Source organism: Dermochelys coriacea, chromosome 9 (genome assembly GCF_009764565.3).
Source record: "Dermochelys coriacea isolate rDerCor1 chromosome 9, rDerCor1.pri.v4, whole genome shotgun sequence".
In the NCBI taxonomy this organism is placed as follows: domain Eukaryota; kingdom Metazoa; phylum Chordata; order Testudines; family Dermochelyidae; genus Dermochelys; species Dermochelys coriacea.
The window spans coordinates 10,126,524-10,149,683 of record NC_050076.1 but is presented as its reverse complement, the minus strand read 5'-3'; the positions used below and the strand labels follow the sequence as shown (position 1 = coordinate 10,149,683).

Here is a 23,160-nt window from a genome sequence, read left to right as displayed (position 1 = left end):
TACAATACTTACCTACCTTACAGGGGTGTGTGTCAGATTTCATTGATTAGTGTTTGTAAAACACTTTAAGATCTTCAGACAGAAGGTGGTAGTAAAATGGAAAGTGGTTTGGTTTTTTTTGTTATCTATAATTTGATTTTTTCCCCATTTGTGCGAGATTTAAATGTCGAGCCAGGAATTTTTTTTCCCCATCAGAAAATTCTTGGGCTGCCCGGGCAATGTAAAAGAAATCCTAAATTGGCTTATTTTTTTTAACCACAAGGAATATACATCATGACATCAGGGTATATAACAATGGAAAAATATTACAATGAGTTGCCATATAGATTGTCTATAGAATACATTAGTCATTCAGTGAATTAGTTCAAAGCATCAGCCTTTTTGTTCTGGAAACTAGAGTTCAAACCCTAGCTTAAAACTAAATGTTGTCATCCCATGTGAGCGCCTGTTGAAAGCAATGATTGTGCATGCTCATCTGAGGGCAGAATTTGGACTATAGTTTATAAGTGAAAATGGGCTCCGTGGCCTTGTGTTACTAACAATTTGAGCACTTCTCACAATTCAGTATAATTGTACAATCAGTACAATTTCTGCTCAAGAGAGGCAGAGAGACATGAGTATTGCAGGTCAAGGTTGAGGTGCACTGACAGAGCTGCATGAGGAAGCTCATACAATGCCTGGCTTAAGCACAAAACACTCCATATTTTAAGGGGAGGGGTGAAAAATAATGTGGTTGCCCACGCAGTTCCTCAATGGAGCTCTGTATTCTGGACTCTTGGAAAAGGGTATGTACTCAATAATAATACTTAGCACAGCTGTATAAAATATATAGTGCTTTTCATCGGTAGATCTCAAAGCACTTCACAATCTTTAATGTATTTATCCTCATAACACCCCTGTGAGGTAGGGAAGTACCATTAACCCCATTTTTACAGACGGGGACCTGAGCTGCAGAGAGGCTAAGCGACTTGCCCACAGAGGAAGTCTGCAAGAGAACAGAGAATTGAACTCAGGTTTCCTAAGTCGTAGGCTAGTTTCTTTGCCCCACTCTCCCCACCGTTGCCTGAGCAGTAGAGGGAAGGCTGTATGGCAGCCTAGAAAGGGGCAGTACGTTCCAGTAACCAATCAGAAAAATCAATCCTGGCAGCACAGTGAGTGAAAAAAAATAAAAATTCAGCAGTGGGATCAGAGTCTGGTTTTTTTTAAAAAGGATGATGATCTGTTAACAAAAAAACAATTAAGGGAACTTACTGTTTGGAAAAGCCTGATATGGAGTCTTAGCCCTATGCATTGAATTCCTCCATCCAGAGAACAGAAGCGAGAACAGCACAACCTTCCCCAGCCTGGCAATGTGTCTTCCCCTGCAGGGCCATTTGTAGGGCCCCTCCCACCAAAAAACCTTTCTATCATAAGAATGACCCTGACACCCTTGCTGCTGCCCATAACTTCTAACAAGAAGAAGAAGAAGTAAAAGAAAAAGACAGGGGAGAAAAACGAATGAAATATATATATAAAAAGGTGGGAGGGGGAGTGAGGAGGAAACTCTAACCCACGCACGCAGTGTTAACTCCAAAAAAAGAAGTGCCGGAAACTCCATGAAGTCCACTGTGGACTTTTGTATTGCTACAATTTTACATGGAAGGCCCTCAGATTCTGTGGTGATTGAATGCAGTATACAACTTGTAGAAAAATAAGCACATTCGAAGCTTTGCCTCTTTGAGACATAATGGTTATTTGTATTGTGGTAGCCGCTAGAGGCCCCAGGCAAATCAAGGCCCATTGTGCTAGGTACTGTATATGGAGACATAATGAAAAGAGGGTCTCTGCCTCAAAGAGCTTACAAGCAAAGTATAGAGCAACCGACAGGCGGGGGGGGGGGAGAGGGGAAAGGTAACAGCAAGATGATTATTACTTAGTGTAATGATCAGGATGTTAGCACACCGGCAGCTTAGCTGTTGTCAAGTACTTTTGTAGACATCCCAGCACAGGTGGGTTTTGGAGAGCGCTTTGGAGGGACTACCGAGAAGGGTGCTAATTATGATAGTGGGGTTTATGGTGATTTTAAAAATCTTTGAGCCTGATTCTGCAAGGTCTTGAGCAGATTCAACTCCCAGTGCAGACAGAGTTGAGGGCTTTCAGTAGTGCACCACCCAGGACCAAGTCTGAAAGTCACTTGAGGTGGAAATGTCCTGCCTTTATTGGTTTTGGTTTGTTTTAATTTCAGTGTAAAGAAATATAACTATCCAGTGATCTAGGCATATCTTTCAAATTATGATGATGATTTAAAATGCAGTGCACATTTACATGTGACCATTATTAATTAAAATCCACCCACTTGCACCAGAAGTGAAATGCTTCCCTCTCTATCTACTCAACTCACTCATTCAGAAAAATCCTGGGAAAACAGGTTTTGCCATGTGCCCCATAGGTCAATGTATTCGGGCTCTAACTGATCAAGGAGGAGGAGTGAGTTCTAGAATTGGGAAACCTTCATTAAAACTCCCTTGTCAAAGAGAATGAGTTCAGAAATGTGAACAGCACACTCAAGAAAAATGTCTGTGGCCCTTTGCCCAGCTCAGATTTTTAAATGAGTCTTTTGATCTATGTGTAACCAGCTACCCAAGGAGGGGATAACTACCTAGGCTGCACTTTGGAGCGGAACAATGCAGTAGACTCTGGAGACCCTTAAGGTTTTGACCTGGACTTGCCTCCCACTCTTTCGATTGCCCTCACTAGATATATAGATAGATACCCCCAACAAACTGTCCTCTCTGTGTTCTGCCAGAGGAATAATTCACCCAATATTCCTGTGTCTGTTAATCTAGGTTGTACTAGAACTGTACATAATAGCAGCAGCTGCCCTGGAGTAGTTAAACTGGGTTTACAATCAGATTACACCACCTTTGTGATGTGAAGCACCCATATCCTATCAGAGGACCTGGCCCAATAAGGCTACTTTTACCAAGGTCACATAATGAAAATTCCCCTTTATAATAAGGATGAGCCCAATCTGACTTCAGAACCTGGAGCCAAACTACCCCAAACTTAAAGGAGTTTGGTGTTCCACTGCAGATTCATCCCTAAACAGAACTTCCTAAACTGGACTAACCTCTTCCACTGTCTAGATCAGAACCCTTCTTATCCTATTTGCATGTCAGCTAGAAAACACTAGCAATATTTTCAATACCCTGCACAGACCCCTTTATTTATGTCAAGTCCCAATTAAAACCCAAGCTAGAATTTAATGTTGCAAATGTTTATTTACAATATATTAAGACAGTCAGTCCATTACTTCTGCTCATTACTCTGCAGAAACCTAATATTAGTAACAGCATGTACAGGAGATCTGGACCATGAATTAATAATGAGGCACTTGTACTGGAAAACATGTCAGACTCTAGTTCTTTTCACTGGCAGACATCCAGTGGAGACTGGTTTGGTCTTCCTGGCACAGTGATCAAATTATTTGTGTGACTAAATAATCAGGAAGCAAAGTATTTCTGATTAGTTTACTTCTACTGATCAAAACAGTAATGAAGAAAGACAATAAATTACAGGATTCACAATAGTAAAAAAAATCTTTAACCCAATCAACATAATACCATTGAATGCTTCTCTTAGGATGTTGGGGAGCCTTAGTTAGATTATTGTTGGGAGCCCACATTCCCTAACCTGCCATCTTTCCAAATCCCAATGACCCAAAAGCCGCCTTATGCTCTTTTTTAATCTTGAGTTGATTTTTGAACAAACCATTTTCTCCTTTAATGCAAGATGCATGGAACTTTCTTAGTTTTGTCTGACAGATATTTTTCAAAATATTGAATGTGTTTGTAGAAAACATCACTTAATAATTCAGATGATTTACACCTATATTTTATTTAATCGGATTCCAAACAGAAAATCAGCATGCAAATGAATCAACTAAGCAAAACAAGAACATGGGGGAAAGATACTCTTCTGGTTCAGGCATGTGACTGGCAGCTGGGGGATCTGGATTCTATTTGTAGTTTTGCCACAGACTTCCTATGTGACTTTGGATAAGTCACGTCACTTTTGTGCCTCAGTTTCCCCATCAGTAAAAATGGGGACATTATTTTCCTATCTCAAAAGGGTGTTGTGACATTTAATCAATTCATATTTGCAAAGTGCTTTTAGACTATGGGGAAGGTTCTGTATCAAAGCAAAGTAATATCATAGATAGATTAGATAGATAGATCCAAAAAACTATAGTAAAGAACATTAAGTTTGCAAAGTGAAGCTCTCGAAAGTTAGCAATTGTCAAAATTAAGGTTGCCTAGCCCTCTTGTGCATTATGATACAGTCTTTAATTAGATAATTGTATTCTGTTTTTTCTACAGGATCCCACCTCATTCCGTGCACAGGGTGGATGGTGCTCACCGGTTGGATGGCTATTTAATATTTCCTTTTGTTCTCATCATTCAGTATGTTGCCCCATGCATTTTTTACCGTACACCATCCAAAACCGAATACAGAATGATTAATTTTTTCATGGGCTTTTCTATGCTGCTCTCATTCCACTATCTTAGTTCTTTACAAACATTTATGATCACAACACTGCTATGAAGTTCTGGAAGTTTTGGACTCTTGTGCCCTTAACTCCCTCCAGCCCCCCGCTGTGCCTTTCTGCACCAATCCCCAGCTCCTGCTGCTATGGACTGCCATTATAATTCCACCTGGTGCCTGTTCCTCCCCCCCTCCCCACACACTTAGAATCATAGAATCATAGAATATCAGGGTTGGAAGGGACCCCAGAAGGTCATCTAGTCCAACCCCCTGCTCAAAGCAGGACCAAGTCCCAGTTAAATCATCCCAGCCAGGGCTTTGTCAAGCCTGACCTTAAAAACCTCTAAGGAAGGAGATTCTACCACCTCCCTAGGTAACGCATTCCAGTGTTTCACCACCCTCTTAGTGAAAAAGTTTTTCCTAATATCCAATCTAAACCTCCCCCATTGCAACTTGAGACCATTACTCCTCGTTCTGTCATCTGCTACCATTGAGAACAGTCTAGAGCCATCCTCTTTGAAACCCCCTTTCAGGTAGTTGAAAGCAGCTATCAAATCCCCCCTCATTCTTCTCTTCTGCAGACTAAACAATCCCAGCTCCCTCAGCCTCTCCTCATAAGTCATGTGCTCTAGACCCCTAATCATTTTCGTTGCCCTTCGTTGTACTCTTTCCAATTTATCCACATCCTTCCTGTAGTGTGGGGCCCAAAACTGGACACAGTACTCCAGATGAGGCCTCACCAGTGTCGAATAGAGGGGAACGATCACGTCCCTCGATCTGCTCGCTATGCCCCTACTTATACATCCCAAAATGCCATTGGCCTTCTTGGCAACAAGGGCACACTGCTGACTCATATCCAGCTTCTCGTCCACTGTCACCCCTAGGTCCTTTTCCGCAGAACTGCTGCCGAGCCATTCGGTCCCTAGTCTGTAGCGGTGCATTGGATTCTTCCATCCTAAGTGCAGGACCCTGCACTTATCCTTATTGAACCTCATTAGATTTCTTTTGGCCCAATCCTCCAATTTGTCTAGGTCCTTCTGTATCCTATCCCTCCCCTCCAGCGTATCTACCACTCCTCCCAGTTTAGTATCATCCGCAAATTTGCTGAGAGTGCAATCCACACCATCCTCCAGATCATTTATGAAGATATTGAACAAAACGGGCCCCAGGACCGACCCCTGGGGCACTCCACTTGACACCGGCTGCCAACTAGACATGGAGCCATTGATCACTACCCGTTGAGCCCGACAATCTAGCCAGCTTTCTACCCACCTTATAGTGCATTCATCCAGCCCATACTTCCTTAACTTGCTGACAAGAATGCTGTGGGAGACCGTGTCAAAAGCTTTGCTAAAGTCAAGAAACAATACATCCACTGCTTTCCCTTCATCCACAGAACCAGTAATCTCATCATAAAAGGCGATTAGATTAGTCAGGCATGACCTTCCCTTGGTGAATCCATGCTGACTGTTCCTGATCACTTTCCTCTCCTCTAAGTGCTTCAGGATTGATTCTTTGAGGACCTGCTCCATGATTTTTCCAGGGACTGAGGTGAGGCTGACCGGCCTGTACTTCCCAGGATCCTCCTTCTTCCCTTTTTTAAAGATGGGCACTACATTAGCCTTTTTCCAGTCATCCGGGACTTCCCCCGTTCGCCACGAGTTTTCAAAGATAATGGCCAAGGGCTCTGCAATCACAGCCGCCAATTCCTTCAGCACTCTCGGATGCAATTCGTCCGGCCCCATGGACTTGTGCACGTCCAGCTTTTCTAAATAGTCCCTAACCACCTCTATCTCTACAGAGGGCTGGCCATCTCTTCCCCATTTTGTGTTGCCCAGCACAGCAGTCTGGGAGCTGACCTTGTTAGTGAAAACAGAGGCAAAAAAAGCATTGAGTACATTAGCTTTTTCCACATCCTCTGTCACTAGCTTGCCTCCCTCATTCAGTAAGGGGCCCACACTTTCCTTGGCTTTCTTCTTGTTGCCAACATACCTGAAGAAACCCTTCTTGTTACTCTTGACATCTCTTGCTAGCTGCAGCTCCAGGTGCGATTTGGCCCTCCTGATATCTTTCCTACATGCCCGAGCAATATTTTTATACTCTTCCCTGGTCATATGTCCAACCTTCCACTTCTTGTAAGCTTCTTTTTTATGTTTAAGATCCGCTAGGATTTCACCATTAAGCCACTTGTGCCTCTGTCTTTCCCCAGCTCCTATTCTCCTCACTGTGTTCCTGCTCCTTTAACCTTTCCAGCTCTTGTTTCTATTTCCCATTCCCCCTGAGCACCCACTGTTGTCATCTCTTGTCTCACTGCATTTCAGTCAGGTTGCCTGGTCATATGTCCAACCTTCCACTTCTTGTAAGCTTCTTTTTTATGTTTAAGATCCGCTAGGATTTCACCATTAAGCCACTTGTGCCTCTGTCTTTCCCCAGCTCCTATTCTCCTCACTGTGTTCCTGCTCCTTTAACCTTTCCAGCTCTTGCTTCTATTTCCCATTCCCCCTGAGCACCCACTGTTGTCATCTCTTGTCTCACTGCATTTCAGTCAGGTTGCCACCTGCTCTTCTTGCTCCTCCAGGCTGCCTGGGCACTGGCACTGGGAGCACAGAAGAGACTGTGTCCCTGCTCTCAGTTGTGGTGATCCACAGCCCTGGCTGCTGGGAGGAGCAATTTCAGGGAAAGTCCTGCGTAGCCCACGGATTGTGCATGCTCAGTCACGCTGTGAGGATGGTGTGTGTGCTGGTTGGCACTAGGAGCTGTGAGGGGATGGGGCATGCTTCGTGGAGACAGAATCTTCAGATCATTTAGCTGCCAAACTGTAACAAGTCTCTACTGAGCATGTGAGAACTGAGATTTTCAGGAATTTATAACTTGCTCAAATTTGGGAAGATGTTAATGGGCATGACAAAAGGCATGGGGATGAAGTCCAGTCCAACTCTCTGCCAAATTTCAACTCCCTGTTCCAAATTATGAGGGGGGGGGAAGGGTGCTAGAGTCTAGCAATGAAATAATTGCAAGAATTTTTTTAATGTTGGCAAAACATGTATTTTCCAACCTTATTCTGGGAAATAGCAAAACCATTTTTAGCTAAAATTTTCAGAAAAAATAATCACACTGAGGCAGCCACCCAGTATGGAAAATTTCATCCTGCACAATTAAAGTTTAACAAATGAATAAGTAACCAAAAACAGGGTCTTATAATGGAAGGTGATGGGGAACCTTAACTATAAGCATTTCCTGTGCCACCTGTAAGATATCTTTAGAGCGCTAATGTAATAATATGTGCCTGCATCAGGCTCCATTGCCTCCTATTATCCTCTCTATGTATGGATCCTCTACCTCACAGGGGGCTCTCCTCAGGGTCTCGGAGAACAGCTGTACTTTGCTGTGGAGGTAACTGACTCCCTTCTGCCTTGACAGTCCCCGCCCCCTTTCCACCACCCCCCATGCACAGATCCACATAGCAAGCCCCCACTAACTTTATATTGCTTCCTAAGCACAGGGAGAAATGCCTTCAACATTTGCTGAAAACAAATAATTATTGACATTATACTTGCCCTGAAACTTTAGCTTTGTGGTAAAGTTACACCTACACCCTTCCTTTAAGATGATCCCATATACTTATCCATAGGGAATTAATTGTATATAATTCACTTTTGAGTCTATTGCCGTACTCTCAAAACTGTAAACAAAAAGGAGCCTTCTCTAGGTACAAGGTGCAGAAAGATTTCACAGAATAGAAGAGAGAAAACTATTACATAATTTTGTGTAATTTTTGATGCAGGAAATAATTTTGCCAATGCACCTGCATAGGGGGGAAAAACACATCAACGAGGCAGCTTCAACCATCAATCTGTGGGACCTAAGCGCTCAGCCTGAAAGCAAAGGTGAAATGGAATACGAAAATTGCAGAGCAGCAGAAGAGGAGTCAGCTATCCAAGGGCCCCTACTGAAATCCCATCTTTAGGGTAGGATTTCTTGTGCATTTTCATGTTTTGGTCACCTGACCTTAGCTCCCTGGTCTAATTGGTCTCCTCATTTACAGACTAACTAATGATGTAACCAGAGTGTGTGGGAACCAGAACTGTGTGACAGATACAATTTTTCCCAGTCATTTATGAGGCTTGGATACTAATTCTGCCTGCTTACCTGGTTCTACTGCTGGTTATCTGGAAATTTGAACTTCTTTAAGGATATAATGAGGCTAGCTATAACTGAGGCTGAACTTAGTCACTTTATCGTAAAACTATACCTGCTTCAGAATATATTCATCTGTGAAATCTAATTATTTCTGAACGTAACAAATGGTGCTCTATATTTTAATACAAATGGCTGCATTCATATCTCTCATTTATTTTTCCTATGATCAGCTAAAGTGAAAATTATTCTCATTGCTGTCCAAGAAACAGATCAACTTACTTTGGTTCTAAAAGTGTTATTTTATCCACTCTCTGCTTCTCCTTCCCACAAGGCTTTTGCACAAACACTATTATCTGGTTTTACTGGTGTAATTTGTTACCCTGGTAGTATTAATAATAATAAAGTTTGCATTGCAGTAGCACAGAAAGGCCCCCACCCAAGATTGGTGTTTGGGCATTGTGCAAAGATATAGTGAGAGATGATCCCTATCCCAAAGAGTTTACAATTTAAATAGACCAGAGAGAGATGGATTGGAGCTAGGGAAGGGATATAACATACAAGTAGAGCCAACAGTGATGGTACTGTTGAAAATGCTTAATAGTATATGAGAAACAACCTACTAACAATATAGCAGAGGTAACTTTAAAAAAAAGGTTACATTTGGACAACTCTTTCCGGGTATCAATGATAATACACTGGATGAACTGAACAGTTTCTCAATGCTGATGATATGCTGCCATATTTTGAATTCTTTTTTCTCCTTACACTTGTACAGTGATATTGAGTGGGATGTGGGCTCTTAATTTGGGGGTCACAATAGGTCCAGGGGGGGTTATAACCAGTCTCTTTTTTTTATGGCTAGATGAAGGGTGGGGAGGGGACCAAAACTTTTTTTCTGTTATAACACACCGTTCCTGCATGAAAAGGTTAAAAACCATGGCAGCAGGCCATCTTTGAATGGAGAGAGACACCTGTGTACTGTAGCTTTTGAGGATTCTTGTGTATCGTAGTATTTTGTAAATCTAGTTAATCTAATGTAGTGGCAGCAGGTTGTTTTTGCTCCACATCAGGAAACATTATCAATAAGGGGAAGAAACTGAAAGCAGTTGCAAAACTTGGAATCCTAAGAGAGAGTATTAATGTTTTATAAAAAGAAAAGGAGTACTTGTGGCACCTTAGAGACTAACAAATTTATTTGAGCATAAGCTTTCATGAGCTACAGCTCACTTCATTGCATGCATTCAGTGGAAAACCATAATGTTTTATGTTTCCTATGCAAATGGGACCTTTATGTGCGGTTAAAAGCTGACAGTAATCATGCATATAGCACAGCTTTGCATATGCACAAAGTGGTTAATCCAGTAAACATGTCAAAAAAGGAAATCCCCCAGTGTTTCTGTATCTTTCTTTTTGGAGTATATATGATGCTCAATACATATGCAATGGATCTGGGATCTGACATCTATTTAAATGCTTTGGGAGCTATATCAAACATTAATGGGGATTAGTGTTAGAACTGGTGTAAACATAGCAAACAATCTGCTGTAAGTGTATGCTCACATTTCCATATGTTATGTAGGTAAGCAGAGCCATTAAGGAGGAGAGTGACTCTGGGAGATGGTTCTCAGTTAACTAGTCTTGGGATTGGTAGAAGCAAACACTACTAGTGCACGGTTATTTCATGATATCAGCACCTCTATAATCGTAAAGCTGCAATTAATTTTACTAAAAGACAGGCCAGATTTCAGGAGATCTATTTTCATTGTGCACAGCCGCTAAAATACAGATAAAAGTTATTTAGTATTTCCAGGTGCACTGTAATTCTTGGCAGAAAAAGTTAATTCCAGGTGTGGAACTTCAAAAAAATATTATAATACCCTGTTGTCAAAGGTGGATAAAATCATCAAGTTAGAAAAATGAAAGCTGAACTAGGAACAAAGTCTAAAGAATGACTAGGGAAAGGCCATCTCTCCATGAAGAAATTATCACATACAAGAGAATCTCCTTATTACTTATGTAAACATGGTTTGGATCTGGGCAACATTTCAAAAGAGATAAAGCTTTGGCATGCATGAGCACATAGAAATATGACATCGTCTCGGTGGGAGGTATGGGGTGGGGTTTGCAGTATAGAGCCAAAACCTACCTCACACATGTATATTCAGGACCCAATCCAAAGCATGGTGAAGTTAGCAGCAAGGCTTTCCACTGACCTCAGTGGGCTTTTTCCTTCACTCACAGAAAGAGAGGGGAGGAAAAATAGATTTGCTTCTTCACTTAAAGTCAAATTATTTAGCGCCATTTCCTGCTCCATTTTAGTCCATAGGAGTTTGATCACTGACATCCTCAGGAACAGGACCTTAATCAACAAGTCAAATTATAAGCTATACCACAAAATGGAAAATATGATTATATCAGTTAAAGCAATTTGCTAGCAGAGAACATGTGTTGTTCCATAATATAATGCGCATTGATTCATTTGACACTTTGTTTAAAAGAGCTTTTATTTGTATGATGGGCTTATGGACAAATATGCACTGAATGCTTTTAAATCCCATTGTGGCTTGTTTTTAGTTCCACATGTTCACATGAAAGACCATTACATTTACTAGACGCTTACACACTAATAGCAGCTCTTACAGTGTGTTCCAGTTTTATCTCCTGTGGAGCTAGTTACCACTACATTAATATCCTGTGGGTCTAGTTAATCTGAAAAAAACCCAAAACACATTATACAGGCACCATGTGGTTTGATGTACTGTACTGCTTGGCACATGCCATTTTTGCATCTGGTTCAGAAAAGATACTGAACTAAACCAATGCAAACGTCCAAGTGGAATGTCATGGTCACTAAACCAATGCAAACCAATGCAAACCTCCATTTTTGCATCTGGTTCAGAAAAGACACTGAACTAAACCAATGCAAATGTCCAAGTGGAATGTCATGGTCACTAAACCAATGCAAACCAATGCAAACCTCCATTTTTGCATCTGGTTCAGAAAAGACACTGAACTAAACCAATGCAAACCTCCCAGTGGAATGTCATGGTCACTAAACCAATGCAAACCTCCAAGTGGAATGTCATGGTCACTAAACCAATGCAAACCTCCAAGTGGAAAGTCATGGTCACACAGAATCAAGATGAACATGATAGGTTCTTCTTCCAAAGGTGCATGTGTAAACCCATCAGGGTCAATAGTGCTAACTAAGGATGAGCCAAATTTCTTGGTGAAGTATGACCTTCTCTGGAGATTGGGTTCTCCCACCCACTTTGTTGTCCTGACCAATCGCTGAGAACTTGTCTCCATGGAAAGGTATTCCAGAATAGCTATACCTGATTAACTGCTTGTGTGAATGTTCTTATTTTGGAATAAGAATGCCTTGTTCTAATTAGCTTAATCCACTTGAAATAAGAGCAACCCCACATGAAGTTAATGAGGAATAGTTAATCCACTTTACATTCACATCCAATTTTATTCTGGACTGACTTTCACACTTAGACAAACTCTGAGTGTATGATAATACACTAGGTACCATGCACCATAAATATCTCAGATGGTCCAGAAACTGCAGAACTGGAATTAATTTGCAAACTGGACACCATCAAATTAGGCCTGAATAAAGTGGCCTAAAGTGGGAGTGGATGGGTCATTACGCAAACTAAAAACTATTTCCCCATGCTAATTTTTCCCCCTACTATTACTCACACCTTCTTGTCAACTGTTTGAAATAGGCCATCCTGATTACCACTACAAAAGTGATTTTCCTCCTGCTGATAATAGCCCACTTTAATTGATTTGTCTCGTTAGAGTTGTTAAGGCAACCCCCATCTTTTCATGTTCTTTGTGTGTATCTATCTATCTATCTATCTATCTATCTATCTATCTATCTTCCTACTGTATTTTCCACTCCATGCATCTGATGAAGTGGGTTTTAGCCCACGAAAGCTTATGCCCAAATAAATTTGTTAGTCTACCACTCTGAAACCTATGAACCAAATGTTTTCCCTAGCTCTAACCTTAATCAAAGGTTTTTCTAGAAGCCCAAATTGCCTTTCTCAGTCATATGATCATTCCCTGCCATCAGCCATGTCAGATGTTATCCATATGATCCTAGTCAATGATGTGGCTATGCCATCAGGTGGGCACTTGAGCAATGTGAAAATAATGTCAACAAACACTACAAGCTGTTTTAAAGAAGTTTTGATCTTGAGTCTACTGGGTTTCCTGACCTTTTCTTTTCACTTAGGAGCTAGAAGGTATGATTTTGTGTGTAGTGCAGAGCAAATAACATAGCTCATCTGCAAATGCACATTTATGATTTCACTAAGTCAATACATAGATCCTTATCTCAGTGCAGGGAGGAAAGTGAAATCTCTGGTTTTGCCATTGTTTGAGAGTTTTAGACTATCTAGGGCGTTCAATAGGATTATTTTTATTTTCATTGCATTGCAGTGACAGCAAGGTCACCTATCTCTGAGGCCTGTTCTACACCTAAAACGTAGGTCAACCTAGTAATGTTGATCAGAGTTATGAAAAACTTTGTGCCCTGTACAATGTAGTTAAGTTGACCTAACCCATACTGCAGATGCAGCTGTGTTGATGGAAGAATTCTACCGTCAGTCTAGCTACTGCCTTTTGAGGGGTTGGATTTACTATAGCAACTAAAAAAACCCTCTTCCTTCACTATAAAAAATGTCTGCATTATAACGCTATAGCAATGTAGCTGCAGCTGTGCCACTGTATCACGTGTAGTATAGACATACCCTGACTTGATAAATATGGCCTGATCCAAACTCATCCCCTCTCACAGGGACTCAACACCATGTAAGACTGAGTCCTGAACAAGGAGTGCAGATACATCAGACTGGCTGTGTAGATTTTTGTGTTTGTTACATTGTAACAAATCTACTTTCAACAGCACACTACCGGAAGGCACTTGTCTGAATAGTTACAGTGATCATTTCACGCTTTCCAATCTACTAGTGCTGCATAAATATTGAATGTTTAGGTTATGTACAATGGGATCATTCTCTTTATATAGCTCAGAGCTTGTTACACTATTCATAACGACATCTCCAACCAATTCTGCCCTTTTTCTGTTTTAATTATCTGCAGATAGACTTTGATTTTTCCAAATTTCTTCATTATTCAAATCATTCCATGCACACTTTTCACAAACATATTTCAGTCTATACATTGGTCGCAGCCTATTGTCTTCAAACAATGCCTTCATGGATTTGCTCTTTGCTATTTGAAGTGTGTGACTGGTCACTAAGGTTATGTCTGCACTTACAAGCTTACAGCAGCATAGCTGTAGTGCTGCAAGATCGCTCATGTAGCCAGGTAATGCCCACAGGAAAGAGCTCTCTGGTCGACATAATAAAACCAGCTCCATGAGCGGTAGTAGCTATGTCAGCGAGAGAGCGTCTCCCACTGACGTAGCACTGTGCACCCAAGCGCTTATGCCAGCAAAACTTATGTTGCTTAGGGTGTGTTTTTTCACACCCCAAGCAACAAAAATTTTGCCAACATAAGTGCTAGTGTAGACATCCCCTAAGTATCACATGTGAAACTCCCTTTGACTTTAATCGGGGTTTACAGGGTGGACTGAGGATTCATGTAATGGCTAGAGATGTTACTCTAAAACCCTCTCACTTCATATGGTATTTGGGCACATAGTTCTCTTGATCAGTGTGTTGTCTTCATTTCTTTAAAAACAATTAGTTAATTTGTGCTGATGGAAGCTGCCCAACTGACGGCCGGGGAAATGAATTCCTCTGTTATCCACAGAACAAGCATAGCAGAAGTTCCAGTTTCCCAACACTGCTGCACTATGTGGCCTAGTGGAGAGAGCATTTGACTGGGAATTCTGCTCTATCAGTTCCTTGCTGGGTGACCTTGGGCAAGTCACTTCACAGCTCTTTGTCTCAGTTTCTCCTTCTGTAAAATGGGGATAGTGATACTGACCTCCTTTGTAAAGTACTTGGAGCTCTACTGATGAAAAGCACTTTCTAAGAGCTGGGTATTAATAATGTGCCTCAATTCTGATCTGAAGAGACAACAACTAGGAGTGAAATGTAGTTTTATCTTCATGCCCATTCAGTCAGGATACCACAAATGGATACTGTGGTATCCATCCAATGGCAGCTGAGTGCATACTGTAACAAATCTCATAGAATAGTGCATCTCCAGATTATGATCAAAATGTTAATCTCATAGGTAACTTCTATAAGATTTTTCTTGTTAAATGTCCAGTGTGTTTCTCTCCAGACCAGATACTTTGTTCTTTAAAGAAAAGAAGTGAAGGGGCTCTTTAAATTTGTCTGTTCTATTACTAATTCATGGCTGAGAGGCCTTTTGGGTGCATAACTAAGAAGTTGCTATCTACACACCGGGGAAAAGAGGTTCAAAGTAATGTAGGCAAAAATTAAAGTCAATAGTAAGGATCTAATTTGTGTTTGTGGATCTATATATAGTTATGGTCAAATTGATAGTAACAGTGCACAGTAAGACATATTGTGTCTCTTAATACAGCATTAAGATCAACAATGATTAGAGCCAATTGAATTTTTTTGATCAAAACATCTTCTGACCAAAAATCAGATTTCATCAAAAACAATAATTTTCACAGGATAATGTCATTGTCAACAAATTTTGATTTTTTTCCGTGAGAAGTTCCAAAATGATACAAAATGAATATTTTTGTTTTAGTTCCGTTCAAATTCCATTTTTCATTCAGTTTTTGAAAACAGACTTTTTTGATATTGAGATTTTTTTGACACTCCTACCCCCCTTTCTACTCCTTGTTACTTTTTCCACTGGAAGAAAAGGAGTGAGGGGAGGGGAAAAAACTGAGGCAAAGTGCAGAAAAACCTTGTTTTTATTTTTGACTCACTCGGAAAAAATTAGAATTTTTTTTTTAAAAGTGTGGTAAAATGTGTGTGTGTGTGGGAGGGGAAGAACATTTCCTCTTCTTTTTCACATGTTTTTCAACTAGAAAGATGTTAAAAGGCAAACTCTCACTTTTTAAACTTTTAAAATCTATTTTTTACACTTTTGTACTTGAAAAAAGTAAACAAGTGAAAGTGGAGTTTTCCCACCTTGTCTCTGGTTTTTTACCATTTTTTCTCCTTTTTCCAGGAAATAGGAAATGAAAGATAATGGAGAAGAAAATCAAAAATATACAAATGGAAAATCGAAACCCTACATTTTTCAGGTTTCAAACACTGAAATGAAATTTTGTATTTGAAGTCAAATAAACATTTTGATTTTAACTGAAACAAAACCAAAATATTCTTATTCAAAATTTCCCATGAAGAGCAAACAATTTTGAGTGGAAAATTTCAAATGAAAAAATTTTATGGGGAAATAAAATAGTCTTCAGTCAGCTCTAAAAATGATTTATTCTTATTTCCTTTCACTCCTTGGCCAATGTTTATTAAAGTATAATTCTTCGATACATGATTTACAGTTTTTCAGCTATCTACTGAGACTAGAAATTATATCTACTGGAAATAATACTGGTGGATCTACTGGTAATGGTGTTGATTCTAGCATTAAAAAATATACTGTATTTCTATAGTACCTTTCCTGTGAGATCTCAGTGCTTTTCAAACATGATTGAGTTAAGCCTCAGCCGCATTGTACAAATGAGTAAACTGAGGCAGAAAGCATTTACATGTACAGATGGCCCAACCCTGCACAGCTCATATCTGGATCTGGATTTTAAATCATCTAAAAGTCTGGCCGTGTTTGCATCTGGCATTTTGATTTGGTCTATTTTAGAGATAGGGAGCGGCTCTGACCTTTTGAGTGGGGTCAGAGTTTAGATTCCAGAAACATCCCCTTGCATAAAGTTTGGGTTTCTTCTGAGACCTTGTTTTCATTCATTATAGGGCCCTGAAATCCTAATCCTGATCCTCGTTCAGGTTCTGACATAGTCTCTGTGTCCAACATTTCTGAGTGTTAAAATCCAGGACTTTTATTCATGACAGGTTGCAGAGTAGCAGCCGTGTTAGTCTGTATTTGCAAAAAGAAAAGGAGTACTTGTGGCACCTTAGAGACTAACAAATTTAGGGCTAGTCTCTAAGGTGCCACAAGTACTCCTTTTTTTATTCATGAGTATCTCTAATTAAGGTAAAAGCATCTTAGGAACAGATCCCAGGAATACATCATATCTTAAACCAACTTGTCCCGCAGCAATGGAGACAATACCAAAGGGAAAGCACAATAACCTTGTTTTTCTCTTTTGATCACCATTATTTGTAATCTAGTATTAGAAGCCTGGAAAGACCATGTGTTATTTGGGGTATTTTTGTCTGTTTCCTGTCGTATACATTAATATTAGTCAGTGTTTCTAAAGAAGTACCAGCCAAGATGGCTCTTCTTCCTTCTGCCAAGGTACGTGTCAGCAGAGCCGCAAGAACAAAGGTTTGTTCATAACCTCGGCTCCCTCTGCTGGCTGGCTCTGCAGCAGTCTAGCACCAAATATTGTTAGCCCTACAAATATTACAGCTTTTGTTGTTGTTGTTGTTGTTAAAAATGTAAACAAGAAAGGGGACAATATAGGATTTTTCTTTTTTAAAAATCTGAGGGAAATTCCCCATCAAAATATAATCCTGTAAAATGAAACAAACAAATCTGGGATTCAAGCTATTTGCCAAATCCCCTTGGAGCCAATCTTTTCTGAATACAGTGTTAGAGAGAGTGTGTTTGCCATGTATTTCCTTCATCTATTTTTCTGGATTATTGCTGTGTTTCTTCCTTGTCTTCTATACTCTAGACTTCCAATTACTTAGTATCCCAATAAAGACTGCATACGTTATCCTTAAGCAGTGGTAGCCTTCCCCCCACCTGCTAATTGCTTTATTTGTACTTACTGCTTCCGTCCTCTAATCAACAAAGGCTTTAGCATAAAGAGCAATGAGTTAGAATATGATGAGGAGACTGGGAGCCAGAAGAGAGAATACTTCTGCAATTACACAGTAGCCTGGAGTAGCTCTTCTCAAGTCAATTATGGAGCCTGAATTGCCTAAAATTGAGGACAGAGTGCCTGTTTTAAGCTGTCTATGCATCTAGGTTATTCTAAATAAGGGCAGAGTTCCTGCTTTATTTCCAGTTGCCTGTCATTAATAGTCACATATTTCCTTCCTAAAGTGTTATCAACACACGTTTTTATTCAATTAGCGTATTAATAATGCTTTGCGCTTGCATGACTTTTTTCATCCAAGTGCTACAGTGCTGTACAAACGTTAATGAATTAAGCCTCACTGTACCCTGTCAGGAAGGTATTCATATGTCCATTTTACAGGTGGGTAAACTGAAGCACAGAGTGGCTTTGTGAGGTGGTTGGATACAAGAGGGATAAGCTTCTGTATAAAAACCTAGACAGACTAAGGTCACTAAGCAAATCAGTGGCTCAGCCAAGAATAGAACCCAGGAATTATGTATTTAGAGCAGCAGCAACCGAAGTTTATTGGCTCCTGTATGATCTTCTCAAAAGAGTGTTGTGGAGTGAATTGATGGAACATCAGGCTCATGTACCACCAGTGGTACATGTACAAAAGTTTAGGAACCCCTGGTCTACAGCATGACACCAAGTCCCATACTCTAGGACAGGGGTTCCCAAACTGCGGTACATATACCACTGGTGGTACATAGGCAAAGGCATACGCAATGCTGACTCAGGTACTTGCTGTGTCTCTTTAGAATCTCTAATGTTTCCGTGGGAAACAAATCATTACGTAACAGTGGACTGAACCAGTAAATCTTACTAGGTTTTTTTTTAAAGTGCATTTAGTGCAGGTGAAAGATTGCAGATGGATAGCACTGGAAATCACAGTTAATTATATATCCACAAAAAAAGTCCAGCAGCTGTGATGCAAACTTCCCACAGCGCCATACTAAGATGCTCCAATCTTGGCCTGGTGGGGACCCCTATTCAATTCTCAATCTCACCAATGAAACTTCTCATTAGAAAGCCAAATGGCATGGTGGTATCTCTTAGAGTAAGTAGTTTCCAAACTGTGGCAATGAACTACCAGTGCTCCACAGAGAACTAGTCAGAGGGTGCTCGCTTCTCCTTTATTCCACCTGCAATTACATTAAGAAAAGTAAAAAATGGCATTAAATACTGTTCTAATATTAATTTTCCATGTAAGCAATTATTTAGATCCTGCGGAAACATTATGCAATGGCCAGTAGAAAATGAGGGTATCCAGGTGGTCATGATTCAGAAGGCAGGAGTCCCTGAGACAATCTTTCTGTCAAGATGCAGTTCGTGATATGAAAAAGTTTAGGAATATCTCATTTAAGTATTTATGGGGCAACACTTATTATCGTATGGTATCTAGGCCCATGTAGATATACTGGGGACACCCTTATGAAAACACCTGTCCACTAGAAAATGAAGTCAGAGCTCCTCGTCATCCCAGATCAACCACTGAATAATGGTAGTTATCTGATAGTGATAACTTTCTGCCACTACCATCTCAAGATGTATTTGATCTGGTGACCTAGAGGTGAAAGGCTGCATATCTCATTACCAATCCCCTTAGCTGCTTGAGTCCTGAAAAGCATCTTAGTTCTGACTTGTGCAATTCGATTGCAATGCACATCTGAAAAACAGTAGATTGCTAATAGATTTATTTCCAAGAAAAAGTAAGCATTTATACTGTCAAATTAATCAGGTTAAATGAAGTTACACAAAATCGTGTTTTAGTACAAACGCCATAGATATTTCCACCTCACTATTTATTTATTTTTATATAGCTGCTAAAGTTTATACCAGCAGTAGCTACTTGCCACACTGATGAAGCCAAAATTCTTCTGTCTTTAAACATTTTGATTTTTACTTCCACATTGAAGAAAAAACCCTAATTTGAAAAGCAAGGTAGATTTCTAAAGCTTATCGACTATTGTAGACATACACAATCTGTATTGAAAGATACAGGTTCATGTTCTGATCATCACAGGCTCAGACTGGAGCTAACAGCTGGCAGCCTGGTTAGTTTTACCATAGTTCAAACTGAGGCCACACTGGAGGGAAGGCAAATTCCAGTTTCTGTTTTATCAAACCTCTCTGAAGAGGAAAAGATCAGCTTCACTGTTTACCTAAAATTCTTCTGCGATGCATGTTGTCAGATCAAGTGAGTTTCCAACTTCTCCAGAATTACCAACATGCCGTGTGGGTGTTTTTATTAACATTATGTATACCTGGAAGGACACATTTTATACATCTGGGGGAAAAAAAATCAATAAATTAACAAACTACGTCTCACCCACCGCAACCTGTATGGAAATGCACGTTAGCTTTTTAATACATGTTAAGTTTTTATCATTACTGATTCAGGGATAGAACATCACATTCTAAAATAACTCTTCACTTCTATAGCACTCTGTAACTTCAGACATCTAGGCAGAATGTGAAGGGAGGAGGCTGTTGCTGATGATATATATGTTTTTCTCCCACTCATTTCATACAGTTATATTTATACAAGATTGAAACCCAGAGGTGGCGGCGGAAAGAGTTTTAACTAGCAACCTGGACTGTTTGGAAAAGGCATCTTCATCACTAGGAAAGCTCAGAATGGCAAATGAGTTAGAGTTAAGCTTCCTTTTTCTCAAATCTTTTACCATTGGAGGGTTTTTTAAGAGGTAGCCGGGGGGGGGGGGCCCAAAAATGCTGACCTTAATTAATGGAGACCCACTAGACCCAAAGGAAAAGTTTGGCTCTCAAGGCCTTGGCCTCCCCCTGAGCCTCTCTTGGGTGTAATGAGAGAGCTCAGCTTCATTACTGGCAGCTGAGGGGAAGGGTCACTGGGGATGGATTTGCAGGGCCCTCATTGAGAGATCACTCCATGCTGAGAGGAGCTGGCCATGCTCTTGGACACCTGGTCATTAACATTGCTAATTAGCGGCCATTAATCAGAGCTCTCATTTTTTTTTGTTGTGTGTCACAGGCTCAGAGGAACCAAGTGAATAAGAAGATTGTTTCATTACCTCCACATAAGGTGGAATGAAAGCAGTTCCCATCAGCTCAAGATGAGATGGATTAAGGGAAAGGTTAGACAACAGTTTAAGATGAGCCAGGGAGGGGGGACAAGGGGACCTGAGCTGTCCTCTGAGGGGGAAACCAGTCACCTATAATTAATGAAATCTTCCGCAACCTAATTCTAATCACCGTGTGAGCTTCCCACCAGCAACCAAACTTCTGCAACTTAAGGGCTCTAATTTATCTGTTTGTGCATGAAATTATCTGGCAACCAATTTCTCTCTTGTTTAGGTTTTCTTCCAAAACGAGCAGGTTTTAATTATGTGTCATTTTGCATATATATAGATAAAGAAATTACATTTTGTTCAGTACACTTGATTAAATTGGTCATGGTGCCTCTTCCCCAGCCCACCAAGCGGCAGAGAAAATATTTTAGTAGCCTAATGTAGAGCTATATTCAATAGGAGTAACTGGGAAAGTAGAGACGAAAGCTGAAGAAGAAACTGAGTTGAAATCTTTTAGCTGCACAAGAATGAAAACAATATTATTTGTTCTGCTGATACTAGGTTTAAAAAAAAGACAAAGGAAAATATAATTATTGGTGTATATAGACACAAATAAAGACTATAATGAGCAACTGGATTGTTAAAAGCTCCTTTGCTTGTGAAAATGCACTGTGGTTCTCTGATGCCCTATTGTATAACTTTATAGAACAGGTGCCTAATTTTCCTACTGGGATACATTTTAATTGAGTAGTTTGGTTGCTTTACACCAATTTTAATTTTTTTTGTTTACTTTTACTATAACAAGCTCTTTATTTCCACAGACGCAGATACCCTCCGGAATGTGATTAGGAGCAGGTTTTATATGTCCGACTTTCTATAAACAGCATTTTGATTTCTAAAACAAACTAACCAAAAGCTTGATTTGTTCTGCTTATGTGTGAGAGCCAGTAACTTTTAGACATATGCACTGAGCATTTCAATCAAGTTGTTTGCATATCCATTCATTTCAGAAAGACACTCACAATGGATTACAAACATTTAATTGTGACAGGCATAAAATAGTTAAGCAAGGACAAATGCAAGTTCAAAATATGCCTAAGGATTCACTAGTGTTATTTTTTTCAGAGTAGGAGTCGTGTTAGTCTGTATTCACAAAAAGAAAAGGAGTACTTGTGGCACCTTAGAGACTAACAAATTTATTTGAGCATAAGCTTTTGTTACAGCTCACTTCATCGGATGCATTCAGTGGATTGTTCTGATCATGGAAAATAAATTCCCCCTTGTAGTTTCAAAGCGACTTCATTCAGCTAATGCATATTCCCTTCCATAGCAACAAAAAGCAAACCCATGTTTTTTATGTACTTGAATTCTCTGTTTATGTATAGCAGTGAGGTAAGGTAAAAATGTTCATAAAACCAAACTTTGGAGCCATTTCATTTTGGGCTGGAAATCTAATAATATGATTTCTGGGACTTCATGGGAAAGTTGAAGGCTCAAGGGGAAATTGCACAATGAACAGCTGAGAAAAAGTTGCATTCTGGCACAGAATCATGCAAATGGGGCACATTCTTCAGTTTTCTCATGATGGATTGTCTCTGAAACTACTGAGCCAAGCTGCTGAAATGCTAATGAAGGAGATGCATCAATGAGCTGTGTCATCCCGGGGGCTTCTGAAGGGGACAGAGTGGGGGGGGGGGGGGTGGGGAAGGAAGGAAGGAAGAAAGCGAGAATGAAAAGAAGAGGGGCAGGAGGAGTTTCAAATATTGGGGCTGGTCTGCTCCTAAAATTAGAGAGGGGAGAAAATAGAGCTGTGGTGAACTCTGATCAACAAGCCCTCTTCGCTTGTTAATAATATAAAAGAGCTCGCAAGCCAACTGCCCATTAGACTTGGAATGGGGGTGAAAAGGAAGACTGGGATCCACACATTTTTGGGGTTTTTTATGTTTTGCAAGAATGAGAACAATGTAGAGAGCAGAAGATTCTTGTGAAAACTCAAAAAAAAATCATTCTTTTTCCTGCTTAACTTAGAAGCTCAAAAATTGCTGCTATTTACAAACTCTGTCCCCTCTTTCGTCATATTTAAGCGTTTGTATTTGGTAAGAAGACCTGTTACTTTTCATCCAGGCTGAGGGAAAGCCACAGAACTGAACTTTTTTGCTAGCAGAGTCTTAACTGAGCACGTTACTTGCTTGCCATCCCCACCTATGAATTTGTTTTATAAAATTTATTGACAGAGATACAACAAGATCTGTATTTTGCTGTAAAGTCCTCTGTCTTTATATTGGGGTGAACCAAAATCTTCAGATCTGATCTATCGCTAAACCATACAGCATATGAGATTTGGATCTCAGAACTAAGGCTGGAGACCATCTCTACCAGTCTTAAAAGTATGCTGTAGGGTCCACTTAGGAATAGTTTTGTTTTGTTTTTTTAAAGAGCTCTGCTCCCATTTAGGCACCAAAATAAGCAGCCACAGTTTCCAAAGATCTCAGCATA

General features: G+C 40.1%; 1 long non-coding RNA gene across 1 annotated transcript in view; it reads left to right on the top strand.

The window, feature by feature from the left end:
• LOC122455815 overlaps window positions 1–4,409 on the top strand; it is a 182,956-nt gene extending 178,547 nt beyond the window's left edge. Inside the window, exon 5 of the long non-coding RNA XR_006274306.1 lies at window positions 4,359–4,409. This is a non-coding gene — a long non-coding RNA (uncharacterized LOC122455815). The remainder of the gene's footprint in view (window positions 1–4,358) is intronic.
• Window positions 4,410–23,160: the final 18,751 nt, after the last annotated feature.